At 39.2% G+C, this 12,777-nt stretch overlaps 1 long non-coding RNA gene across 1 annotated transcript; it reads left to right on the top strand.

The window, feature by feature from the left end:
• Positions 1–629: 629 nt before the first annotated feature.
• LOC135092695 (uncharacterized) lies at positions 630–12,178 on the top strand. The gene is made up of 3 exons (XR_010263003.1): positions 630–741; positions 1,255–1,303; positions 12,036–12,178. It is a non-coding gene; the product is annotated as an uncharacterized LOC135092695 (long non-coding RNA).
• Positions 12,179–12,777: the final 599 nt, after the last annotated feature.

Below are 12,777 nucleotides of genomic sequence, written 5' to 3'. Positions count from 1 at the left end.
AAAATAAAGATAAAAAATAAAAAGGTGTTATTTTTTTTTCCCATTACACACACACACACACACACACACACACACACACAAACACACACACACGCACACATTTTTTTCCTTATGTATGTGGAATGAAGGTTAAAATGACAGGTGAAAGGTGTGTGTGTGTGTGTGTGTGTGTGTGTGTGTGTGTGTGTGTGTGTGTGTCGTAAGCGTCATAGGGAATGTTAAGTTTAATTTGTTTTTTATTTCATGTTTTTTTTTTTGTCAGTCATCTGTTCTTTATTTATTTATTATTATTATTATTATCATTATTATTAGTGCAATAGTAGTAGTAGTAGTAGTAGTAGTAGTAGTAGTAGTAGTAGTAGTAGTAGTAGTACCATCACTACCAACAACAACAACAACAACAACAACAACAACAAACCAAAGCCAACCAATTTTTAGAACTAAACCGAACGAAAACGGAACCTCACCCAAGACCCCCAACCGCACAACCCCCAACCCCCAACTCCCCAACCCCCAGTCACCCAAACAAGTGAAGCCCAAGTCCCGGAGCTTCCCTGGCTGCCTCAATGGTTCACTCCCTGCTTCACGAACCACTTTGGCGAACCGGGCGAGCGATTAGCACTGCGCCATCTTACCTGACGCTTCCCAGACGACCCCCCACGACCCCCACCACTGCTCCCAACCGTGACGAGGCCGAGTCAGGTCGTCTGCCACCTCACGACCTGCCAGCGAGTCGTTAAGGTGAGATGGTCAGGTCATTAACTTAAATTGGGTGAGATAAGTGTGAGAGAGAGAGAGAGAGAGAGAGAGAGAGAGAGAGAGAGAGAGAGAGAGAGAGAGAGAGAGAGAGAGAGAGTATTCTATTGCAGTAATAGTCTTGAAATGCTTATAACTTCACCTAATCCTTTATTTAATACATTCAAATCCTTTAATTTCCTCGTCTTAGTATCTATCCATTGCTTTTATAGTCTTGAAATCCTTATAACATATCCTAATTCCTTAAACATTCAATTTTTTCACCATCCCATCTCATAAACAGCCTTGAATACCTGATAACTTAACCTAATCCTTTATTTCATGCATTCAGATCCTTTAAATTTCATCTCTTACTATCTGTCCATTGCATTTATAGTCTTGAATTCCTTTTAACATCCCCGAATTCTTTTAACATTTCAGTAATTTCTCTTATCATCCATGAAATTCTTATAACTTCATAGAATCCTTTATTTACACACTCCAATCCTCTATTCATAGGTTTCAATTCGCAACACCACGCGGGATCCTTCAAAGCACCTGCGGGAAGGTAAGACCACACCCCCCTTACCTGTATCCTTCACCTCCGCCCTTCGTGACTCTAAATAAGGGGAGTTTGATTCATCTTACAAACCCAAGTCCTTTTGTTTTTCGGTGTTGTATTGTGTAAGGTGAAATTTGGAGGGTAAACTTGGGTATTGCTGTGTGTGTGTGTGTATGTGTGTCAGAGTTGGTGGGGTTTTCAAAGGGCTTCACTTCCTCTTATCTAAAGGTTATTGGTGATGAGTTAAGCTGATTGTCTTAAGTAGGACATGCAGGCAAGGACTGTTTTGGAAAGGTGTGTGTGTGTGTGTGTGTGTGTGTGTGTGTGTGTGTGTTTGGGGGTGTTTGGAAGGTGCAGGGGGTACGTGTCTGTGTGTGTGTGTGTGTGTGTGTGTGTGTGTTGGGGGTTGGGGATGTTTGGGGGAGAGGGCAGATGGACTGTGTGCGTGTGAGTGTGTAGGGAAGGTAGAGGTGTGTGTGTGTGTGTGTGTGTGTGTGTGTGTGTGTGTGTAATGAAAGCACTCAGACTTGAATATATATGTATACATTTCTCTTGGCGTTGATATTACAAGTACTTATTTGCACTCGTTTAAATAGCAATGCAGAAAAAAAAAAAAGAAAAAAAGAAAGAAAAAAATATATCAAAGAGTAAACATTTATATTATACATTACGAACAGAAAAGACACATGTGTTATTCCGTGCCAGCAAAATAATAACAAGCAAAAATTTTCATTGCGATACATAAAACAGTAGTTGTTATACATTACCATTCAGAAAACTAACGAATAAACATTTTCACTGCAGTTACATACATAAATCTCTCAAGCATTTCAACATCAAGTACAAAACTACCATGGCAATTAACAAAAATAAATAAATAAGGTAAAGAGCGTTTCTATCATAGGAAAACAAACTGTCACTTTCTCCAATTTAAAAAAAAGCAATAGTTATTTTCATATTACCACCGAACTGACCCTTCATCGCCGCCCTTAATCAAAAATAAATAAATAAATAAATAAATAATAAATGAAAAAAAAAACATTTCTCTAACTTAATATTAAAATAACTACCAATTACAGCACATAAAACAAGACCAAACTCTCCATTACAGCTTCCTTCAAAAGACAAACAAACAAACAAACAAACAAATAAACTAGCAATTCTTCAACATAATACAGTATATAAACAAAAATAACTAAAACACTGCACTACGCCTTTAAACAAGACAAACAAACAAACAAACAAAAAGTAATTAAACACTCCATCACACCCCTTTAAAAGACAAAGAAGCAAGCAAACAAACAAACAAACAAACAAACAAACAAACAAACAAACAAACAAACAAATTAACGAAACGATCTATTACACACCCTTGATAGACAAACAAACACGACAACCAAACCAAACGAAGCATAAAAAAAAAAAAAAGCCCTCAACTTTTCAACATAATCTCAAAATGTCCAGCCATTAGCGTGCATAACAAAAATGACCAGCACTCCATTACACTCACTTGGGGAAATTACTGGTCTTATAACTACCATTGCGTGTTACAGTCGGCAGCCTCGTTACCCCAAGTCTTCCCCCACCAGCAGCAAGGAAAAATTGCCATAATGTTCATAATACCCGCTGATATTTAACACTTCCCGCCTTATTGCGCGTAATTATCACTTTAATGACCCGAAGAATTCTCTCGTAATAGTTTGGTAATATTTCTGACTTCCTCTCCCTGTGTGTGTGTGTGTGTGTGTGTGTGTGTTTTGGGGTGAGTGTGTTTTTTGAATGATGGTCGTAAGTTCTAAGAGAGAGAGAGAGAGAGAGAGAGAGAGAGAGAGAGAGAGAGAGAGAGAGAGAGAATCAGACAGAACAGAAAATACACACACACACACACACACACACACACACACACACACGTACCTTCCCCATTACCGCGTGTATATGACAGCCGCACGTGGATCATGAGTCGGTACCTGCAGTGAACCTTTGAAGTCCCGGTGAGCATTGTAAAGGAGCCAGCAGGGACGTGGGTCACCTTAATTAGTTACCTGGTGGCAAGGCGATGTGCACTCATTAATCAGTGTGTCTTTGTGAGAGAGGAGAGCCCCTTCTGGTTTGGTTCGGTGTGTGTGCGTGTGTGTGTATTGAGAGTGGAGGAGGGAAGATAGGTGTCTGTGAGTGCCCTGGTCGAGGTTATCATTAGTGGTGAGAGATAGATAGGAAGGTATTGATAGGTAGATAATGCTTAGATAGATAGCTGGATTAGTAGGTTGATAGATAGATAAACAGAAGCAGATAGGTAAGTAGCTGGATAATTAGAGAGAGAGAGAGAGAGAGAGAGAGAGAGAGAGAGAGAGAGAGAGAGAGAGAGAGAGAGAGAGAGAGAGAGAGAGAGAGGATGTAAATATGAAATAAGAACTAGTTGCTTAAGAGAGGAATAAATTTAATGAGAGTTTTATGATCACCCCAACGAGTTCAGTTATTAGGGAGGATAAAATGGTTTGGCCTGAAAGAAAACGAGGAATATTTGTTGGGGGGCTTTTGTTTTTCTTTTTCTTTTGTATGTGACACGAACACAAAAAAAATAAATAAATAACAAAGGAAATAAAAAAGAGGAAAATTGTGAATGTATTGGTTTAAGAGTCAGTTTTGCTTTTGATATTAGTGAGATTCGACTTAATTCTTTCTTTTGTGTATATAGTGAAAAAATGTTGTTGTTGTTGTTGTTGTTGTTGAATGAAAAGACAACACTGAAATTTATTAACAGAATTTCCAAAGACAGATACACACACACTCCCTCCCGTCTCTCTCTCTCTCTCTCTCTCTCTCTCTCTCTCTCTCTCTCTCTCTCTCTCTCTCTCTCTCTCTCTCTCTCTCTCTCTACACACACATTACCATTGCTACTTTTTTCCTCTCCTCTTCTTGCTAGCTTAAAAATAGCACACTCACACAAGAGAGAGAGAGAGAGAGAGAGAGAGAGAGAGAGAGAGAGAGAGAGAGAGAGAGAGAGAGAGAGAGAGAGAGAGAGAGAGAGAGTACATACACAAGCAGAACTGGAGATGTTAATGGAGTCTGATCAACATGGAGGAAGAGGAGGAGGGAAGAGGAGGAGGAGGGAAGAGGAGGAGGAGGAAGAGGAGGAGGAGGAGAAGGGAGGCATCTCATTTATTATTGAAGAGAGCAGACACCCAACCAGGCAGACAACAAAGAGAATAATGGAGGAAGAGTAATGGAGAGAATAGGAAGGAGAGGAAGAAGGGAGGGAGAGAACACTCGAGGGAGGAGTTGAGTCTCTCTCAATTTACCTTTTTTCCTCTCTCTCTCTCTCTCTCTCTCTCTCTCTCTCTCTCTCTCTCTCTCTCTGGTATATCCACACGTGTATTTTTTTTTCTTTATTTCTTCTTTTCTAGTGTTTTTTTAAGTTTGTTTTCTTTATTCTGTATTTTTTCTTTTTTGTTTGTTTTTTTGTTTGTTTTTTGTTTATTTCCATTTACTTTGTGCATGTGTTTTTATTTTCTATTGTTTTTTTTTCTTGATTCTTTTTTTGTTTTTGTTTTTTTTAATCTCTCTCTCTCTCTCTCTCTCTCTCTCTCTCTCTCTCTCTCTCTCTCTCTCTCTCTCTCTCTCTCTCTCTCTCTCTCTCTCTCTCTCTCTCTTCTCTTTCTCTTGCGTTCATTCTTTCTCTTTCCGTGTATTTCTTTATTCATATGTTCTATTTCCGTTTCGCCTGTTTTTTTCCACCTTTATTCCTCCTTTCTTTTTTTTTTTTCTTTTTCATTAACTCATCTCTTTGAATTTCATGTTTATATTTCTTTATTTGTTATTTTGTTTTATTTTATATTCATTTCTTTCTCTCTCTCTCTCTCTCTCTCTCTCTCTCTCTCTCTCTCTCTCTCTCTCTCTCTCTCTCTCTCTCTCTAGCTTCGTGTTTATTTTCGTATTTGTTTACCTGTTCATTTATTTACGTAGTTATTTAGTAACATATTAAGTTATTTAGTTATATAGCTACCTGTTTAGTTATTAATCTATCCCGTTTGTTATTTAGTTATTTATTTTACCATCTAGTTATTTATTTATTTAGTTATCTATTTACCTATTTATTTATTACAGGAGGGAAAAAAAGGAATACAAGGAAAAATACGGAAGCAAAATAGAAATACAAAAAATTCAAACGAAAAAAAAGAAAAACAAGAAAATAAACAAATAAAAGAAAAAAACGAGAAATACAAAGCAGAAATGAAAAAAAGAAAAAAAAAACATAATTTATTTCGATTTAATTGTTTCCACCGTGTTTTGTTTTTTTTGTTTGTTTGTTTGTTTGTTTGTTTTTTTGCATCATCAGTCTACCTACATATATTACAAATTAATCACCTTTATTTCACTATCATATTCTACACGGTAACGTTGCCAGGTAAGTCACACACACCTTGATGCCAGATAATTACTTGAGGCGCGCAGGTAAGGACAGGTCAGGATTATTCGCTGTCTCCCCTCAATGAAATAACTTTACTTGTATCATTCTTGTGTGTGTGTGTGTGTGTGTGTGTGTGTGTGTGTGTGTGTGTGTGTGTGTGTGAGTGTTAGTGTCCCTCTTCCTCTTCTCCATCCTCCTCCTCCTCCTCCTCCTCCTCCTCCCCCTCTTTTAATGTTTCCACTTTCCCATGGGTGTTGTAAAGGGAAACGAGGGGTGAGAAGGAAGGAAAGTGGGGAAAGAAGGAGGGAGGGAGGGAGGGAGGGAAAGAGGGAGGAGGGAGGGAGAAAAGAAAAGAGGAACAAGTGTCGCTATTTCCACTACAAAGTTTATTTTCAGTTATTGATTTGTGTTTACCTGTTGATTGCTGCACGAGTCAGGTGTCCAAGGGTGGTTTGTTATATTTGCTGTGTTTTTGTTATTTTCTCTTGATCACTGTTGTTATTTCAGGAGTGACATTGCGTAAAGGTAAGATTTGATTTCATTGCACGTCTAATTTATACGTCTAATTTTGGTATAAGAATTTTATTTTTTTTTTTTGTTATTTTCTATTCATCAGTATCAGTAATTGGAGATTCTAAGATTAAATAAGGATAGAAATTGATTTATCTTAAGTGTGCTTCAATATAATTACTACTACTACTACTACTACTACTACTACTACTACTCATTTTAGTACCTTTTGTCTGTCCTTCAGCGTGATCGTTTCAGGATTTCAAAAGTGACTAAGGGCGAAGAGGTGACGTGATGGAATTAAATAAGGAAGGAAGAGTGTGTGTGTGTGTGTGTGTGTGTGTGTGTGTCTCTCTCTCTCTCTCTCTCTCTCTCTCTCTCTCTCTAATTAATTATTATATCTGAGTTTGTACAAGTAATGTTACGTGTAATTAATGTTTACCGGTCAAAAAGGTGGAGTTGTAACGTTAAATTACATAGTACTAATAACAATAATAATAATAATAATAATAATAATAATAATAATAATAATAATAATAATAATAATAATAATAATCCTCAGCAGCTTCTGGGTCTTGCTGTTGTTGTAATAAATTTGACTCTTAAAATTACATCAATATTCGACTTAGTTTGCATTTGTTGTTTGATTATTGCATTCGGAATAGATTGGTTTGCTCTCTCTCTCTCTCTCTCTCTCTCTCTCTCTCTCTCTCTCTCTCTCTCTCTCTCTCTCTCTCTCTCTCTCTCTCTCTGACAAGGAGCAAAGGAAAAGAGGAAGTGGAGGAAAGGAAAAGTCTCTCTCTCTCTCTCTCTCTCTCTCTCTGACAAAGAAGAAAGGAAAGGTAGAGAGAGAGAGAGAGAGAGAGAGAGAGAGAGAGAGAGAGAGAGAGAGAGAGAGAGAGAGAGAGAGAGAGAGAGGAAATTAAGCCCCATCCCAGCCCCCTCCTCCCCCTCTCCCCTCCTTTAGTGGGCAACACACAGCTCCTTCCCCGGGCTTTCATTTCCTCCCTCTCTCCCTTTCTCTTCTTTATTTTCTCCGTTTCTCTCTCTCTCTCTCTCTCTCTCTCTCTCTCTCTCTCTCTCTCTCTCTCTCTCTCTCTCTCTCTCTCTCTCTCTCTCTCTCTCTATTTTTATATTTTGCTTTTTTATTTTCTTTAGTGTTTTTTTCTTTGAAGTAAGATTGTGTTTGGCTAGAAGTAACAACAACAACAACAACAACAACAACAACAACAACAACAACAATAGCTATGGCAATGGTAGTGATAATGGTAATGATAGTGGTAATGGGAATGGTAGCAGTAATAGTAGTAGTAGTAGTAGTAGTAGTAGTGATGGTAGTGGTGGTGTCTGTTACAACAACGACAACTACTGCTATAACAATAACAACAACAACTACTACTACTACTACTAATACTACTACTACTACTACTACTATCACCACCACCACCACAACCACCACGAACACTCCCCACCCCACACCCACCCTCCCAATCACTCCCCTATACACACACACACACACATACACACACACACACACACACACAGTAGCTGAAAGATTCGAAATGCAATAAGGCGAATCACGTTTCACGAAGCACCGAGACACAGTGAGTGAACAGCGGGAGGGGAGCGAGGCGGGACAAGACAGACAGAAGGAGAGACAAACGGAGAGACAGAACAAACTTTCCCTTCCTGTCGGCAAGATCGAACCTTCCTGTCAGCAGTGAAGCAAAATGACCCTTATCGAAACTCCCACCAGGGGGCACGACGGAGGAGGCGAAGGAGGAGGAAGAAGAGAAGAGCACAGATAGAGAGATACAGAAAACGAGTGAAAAATAGGGTTGACTATGGTGTAGGGCAAGATGGTGATGGTGGTGATGGGGAAGAAGAGGGTGAGAGGAAAGAAATACAATTAGAAGATGGAGATGAGGAAGATGATGACAATGAAGATAAATAGATGGTTAACTATGAAGGAGAAGATGGTGATGGTGGTAGTGGTGATGAGGATGATGATGATGAAGAGGAGGAGGAAGAGGGAAAAGAACTGGGGTAAATAGGAAGAGTAGAGAGAGAGATACAGAAAACGAAGGTATGTTTAACTGTGAAGATTGAATGAAGGTAGTAGTAGTAGTAGTAGTAATAGTAGTAGTAATAGTAATAGTAGTAGTAGTAGTATAAGAAGAAAACGAGGAAATCAAGACAAAAAAAAAGATAAATGAAGAAAGAAAACATGACTGAAGGAAAGTAGTAGTAGTAGTAGTAGTAGTAGTAGTAGTAGTAGTAGTAGTAATAATAGTAGTAATCACATCTGAGAGAACTTACCTGCCCTGATGAATGACGTCAGAGTGAAAGCAAAGGTCATACATGAGAAACTGATAGTGAAAGAAATTAAAGAAAATAACGAAGAAAAGGAAAAAATCTTGTAAACACCCTTACTACTACTACTATTACTACTACTACTACTACTACTGTAATTCCTTTTGTTCCTAATCTTAACATCATCATCAATCATTATCACTATTATTTTTTCCCTCTTCACACCAAACAATTTTCCTCACTTGTGCCTTCTTTTCCTCTCTTAGGCCTATCTGTCTTTTTTTCTCCCTTCTTTTTCTCTTCCTTTTTTTTTCCACGGACTGGAATCTGAATGTTTCCCCGAAGGGAGTTTTCATAATCTCTCTCTCTCTCTCTCTCTCTCTCTCTCTCTCTCTCTCTCTCTCTCTCTCTCTCTCTCTCTCTCTCTCTCTCATTCTTTTCATGTTTCGTGTCTTTTTCGTCCTTTTTATCAGGAGAGAGAGAGAGAGAGAGAGAGAGAGAGAGAGAGAGAGAGAGAGAGAGAGAGAGAGAGAGAGAGAGGGACGGAAGAAAAAAAATTGCGTGTGAGCTCAAAATTTTAATGAGGTGAAAGTTCATTCCATTTTCTTTGCGAGCTTCTGCGGACTCAACCCAGCGCTTCCTCACACACACACACACACACACACACACACACACGTCCTCTCCTTATCAACAAACACTCTTTCATACTTACAATCACCCCTCTCTCTCTCTCTCTCTCTCTCTCTCTCTCTCTCTCTCTCTCTCTCTCTCTCTCTCTCTCACCGCATCCCCTGACAAAGACAAACAAGGAGCACTTTTCCACGAGTGTCAAATGCTCGCGCTCTCGTGGAAAATATTGCAAGCATTCCCAAACTTCCCGCCGGCAGAAACACAATTAGAGTCTCCCCGAGGCTTGGCTGGAGCGAGGGGCGTGACTGAAGTATTGCCAGACCCGAGACGCTCCCTTGGTAATGCTCCGGGACTGGGAGACGAATGCTACTGTTGGGAGAAGAGGCTGGGAGAAAGGAGAGGGAGGTGAAGGGAGGCTGGGAGAAGATTTGTGGGTAAGTGAAGGAAGAAGGAAGAGAAGGAGATTTGGTGAATAAGGAAGGAAGGAAGAAAATGTGAGATTGTCAGAGAAGGGAGGAAGAAGGGAAGATACGAAGAAGGAATAAGGGAGACAAGAAGGTGAGTGAATAGGTAAGGAAGGAAATAATAGAGGAACAAAATATAGAAGATTGTGAAAGAAAGGAGAAAGAAAGGAAGATAAGAATGAATAAGAGAAGAAAGATGAATGGTAGATAGACAAGGAAGGAAGTAAATAAGGGAATAGGAAGAGAGGGAAAGAAGAAGTAGCAATAAATATGAAGATGAGTAAAAAAAAAGGAGGGAGGAAGAAAATAGAGGAACTAAATAAAGAAGGAAGAATGGGAGATAGAGGGATAGGATAAAGAAGAAAAGAAGGAAGAAAATAGGAAGGCACGTAAAAAGGGAATAGGAAGATAGGAAGATAAGTAAAGAAGGCAGGAAGGAAGATAGAAAGATAAGTAAAATAGAGAGATAGGAAGACAGGGAGATGAAGAAGGAAAAAAAGGAGGAAGGAAATTAGAATAAGATAGAAATAGAACTGGAAAAAAGATATAAAGAAAAGGGAGAAACGAAGGAAGGGTAAAAAAGATGAATAGGAAATATAGAAGGAAGGTAGAAAAGATGAAAATGAGGTAGAAAGAGAAAGATGGAGAAAAATAGAAAGAATAGAAAGGCATGAAAGATAAGGAGCGAGAGAGAGAGAGAGAGAGAGAGAGAGAGAGAGAGAGAGAGAGAGAGAGAGAGAGAGAGAGAGAGAGAGTATTATTGCGCTATTCATAATATTTTCTTATTTAGTATCATGAATTAAGGTATGTACTCTCTCTCTCTCTCTCTCTCTCTCTCTCTCTCTCTCTCTCTCTCTCTCTCTCTCTCTCTGTCTCTCTCTGCACTTCCTTTCTTTCATTTCATCTTCCTTCTTTCCTTCCCTCCTTCCTTCCTCTATTCCCTTTCTTTCTCGTCTCGTCTCTTCTTTACTTTCTCCTCCTCTTTCTCTATTATTCTCTCCTTTTCTTCGTTTTCTTCTTCCTATTCTTCCATCTCTCTTTCCCTTTTTTCTGTCTTTATATTTCTTTCTTTCTCCTTTTCTTTTCTTTCTTCCTTTCTCTCTCCCTCGTTCCCTGTCTCCTTTTCCTTCCATTCTTGTTTCTTCTCTATCTTCTTCTCTTTCTCCTTTCCTTACTTTTTCTTCCCTCTCTATCTCTTCCTTCTTTCTCTCTCTTCACCCTGTCTTTCCTCTCTCTTTCCTTCCCTCATTCCCTTCTTCCTTTTATCGTTGATTCTCTCTCTTCCTACCTTCTCCACCTCCTCCTCCTCCTACACACACATACACACACACACACACACACGAAAGAAGACAAGAATAAAAAAAAGGAAAAAAAAAAGAAAAAAGAAAAATGAAACAAGGCTGGTTTGACTGAGTGCTGGTTCAATGGTTCGGTTCCTTGCTTCGGTTCACCGGTTCGAACCCCGATGCGACGAACCGCGATGACTTTCGCTCTCGTCATCCTCCTCCTCCTCCTACTGCTCCTCCTCCTCCTGTTGTTGTTGTTGTTGTTGTTGTTGTTGTTGTAATCATCTTCGTCTACGTCTTCTTCGTCGTCGCCTTCTTCTTCTTCTTCTTCTTCTTTTTTCTTCCTCCCTCCTTCTCCTCTTCTTTATTCAAATCCTTTAAGGGAAAAAAATGGAAAAAAGGAGAAATTATATTAAAGAATAAAATGTGTGTGTGTGTGTGTGTGTGTGTGTGTGTGTGTGTGTGTTGTTATGCTCATTTTCTGCTTCGTTTGTTTGTTTATTTGTGTGTGTAATCATATCACACACACACACACACACACACACACACACACACACATCATCTCCTCTCATTCAAGTATAATCAGGTAACAATGGTAATTATACAATACAAGGGAGAGGGAAACAAAAGATTCTAATAAGGAAAACCACCAAACAATAGGAAGAGACAAACAAAAGGAACATTTACATTATTAAAAGGTGAAGGGGGAAACAAATAATAAGAGAGATAAGAGAAGGAGAAAAAAAAGGAGAGAGGAAGAGGGAGGAATAGAAAGTAAAATTATCTTTATGGGAAGGAGAAGAGAGAGAGAGAGAGAGAGAGAGAGAGAGAGAGAGAGAGAGAGAGAGAGAGAGAGAGAGAGAGTGATTGATTTAATTAATTTATTGCTCCTTAGAGTCAGCCATATTTACATACATAAAGTAGACTTTGATTTTAAACAATATACTGGTACACACACACACACACACACACACACACACACACACACACGCATAACAAAGGTAACAGACGTAGACACAGAAATTAGGACACACACACACACACACACACACACACACACACACACACACACACACACACACACACACACACACACACACACACTTGTTTAATCTTCCATTTCACAGTTACTTGGTGTTGCAGCGGACGGTACTTAGGTCATGCAAGCCTCAGGTCAAATGATCCTCAACACAGATCGATCCGAGTGCAAAGTTAATAGGCGTCAGGATGCTTGGTGTTCGAGACGCTTGCTGCCCAAACCACTTAGCCCTCAAAATATCTTAAAATTTATTATTGTTATTATTTTTTTTTTTTCTTGTGTAATAGCATTGATAGTAGTTCCGGAATTATATTTTTTTTATTTGTTTATTTACTTATTTATTATGTACAAAATTTCTTGCTATAAATTAAAATGATGCAAAATTACGATTATTTTATTTCCATCCATCCGTCCACAGCCACCCACCCACTCACCCACTTCCACTAACCCACCCAGTCAACCACATCCACCCATCCACCCACCGCGCACTGCATACAACTCCACACGCCCATCCACCCACGCATCTCCTGCCCTCTAACCCACTCACCCTCACTCACCCATCCATGATCCCATCCACACTCAGCAACCCACCCACCCTACCATCCACTGCACAATGACCTGCCCATCCACAACTACAACCACAACCACTCATTATTCCATCCACCCGTCCATTCATTGTCCACTGAGAGAAAATTCGTAAAAAAAATCCAGAAAAAGAAGAAGAAGAAGAGGAAGAAGAAGAAGAAGAAGAAGAAGAGGAAGAAGATCATAAATACCTTCTTTATTCATCCATCTATCCATCCATTCATCCACCCAATCCAGTAATTCTT

Source organism: Scylla paramamosain, chromosome 40 (assembly GCF_035594125.1).
Source record: "Scylla paramamosain isolate STU-SP2022 chromosome 40, ASM3559412v1, whole genome shotgun sequence".
NCBI lineage: Eukaryota > Metazoa > Arthropoda > Malacostraca > Decapoda > Portunidae > Scylla > Scylla paramamosain.
This window is presented reverse-complemented; position numbering and strand designations above follow the sequence as displayed.